The sequence below is a fragment of the Penaeus monodon genome, chromosome 31 (assembly GCF_015228065.2).
Source record: "Penaeus monodon isolate SGIC_2016 chromosome 31, NSTDA_Pmon_1, whole genome shotgun sequence".
Taxonomy (NCBI): Eukaryota; Metazoa; Arthropoda; class Malacostraca; order Decapoda; family Penaeidae; genus Penaeus; species Penaeus monodon.
In genome coordinates, this window is record NC_051416.1 from 4,029,635 (window position 1) to 4,030,429 (window position 795).

Here is a 795-nt window from a genome sequence, read left to right on the forward strand (position 1 = left end):
CGGCATGTACGGTCATGCCACAAATGTTTATGGTGCTGACATGATTCCCCTGGCAGTGGGGCCCAGCCCATCTATGAATAGAGCCCAGGAGGAAGAGGGTTTCTTATCAGGAAACCACCCTGTTGTTATCTAATTATTATAATAAACTGGTATCATTGAGAAAGAGCACACTAAACCAACTAATCATGCCAGTTGTAACAAATTAATGTCAAAGTCCAAGGGAAAACAATTCTGAAGAGTATAAACTTGTGATCATCTTTCCAAGGAATGGAAGGTACTCAATCCTCTCTCTTCCAATTTTCTGCAGGCTGAAGAATGAAGTTCACCTCAAGTAAACTTGGTGGGGTCCTTTTGGTTTACGTCAAATGCTTAAATTGAGCGGAATCTCCAGTTCACTGCAGTGCTTTATTTGAGAAATAGAAATGGAAAACCATGGCTAATATAGTGACATGTAGGAGATGGTACATTTACATACAAACGATATTAAATGTATAAATTCAGTTACAATATATAAAAGGGATTGACAATTTAAATGTTAAGCTAGTTAAGTGTTAACACTAAAGATGGCTCTGTGTGAGTCTAGTGTCTTAACCAAGACAGAAAACTGCAGGAAAATCTTGAATCAATGACTGTATTCTAGGAACTTCTTAACTTATAGGATTTCGGACTGCAGCCCTGGAGCTCAATAAAGAATGGTACATTACCAAAACGTAACAGAACAAATAATCGAATCTATTATTATCATTGCATCCAGGTGCCTTTGCATTAGCCTACTTGAGTGGGGACTCTCCCAAG

The 795-nt window shown here is 38.4% G+C and overlaps 1 protein-coding gene and 1 pseudogene across 1 annotated transcript in view; both read right to left on the minus strand.

The window, feature by feature from the left end:
• Positions 1–795, minus strand: part of LOC119592831 — a 38,746-nt pseudogene that overhangs the window by 9,956 nt on the left and 27,995 nt on the right.
• Positions 1–795, minus strand: part of LOC119592999 — a 20,197-nt gene that overhangs the window by 6,272 nt on the left and 13,130 nt on the right. The window lies entirely within an intron of this gene.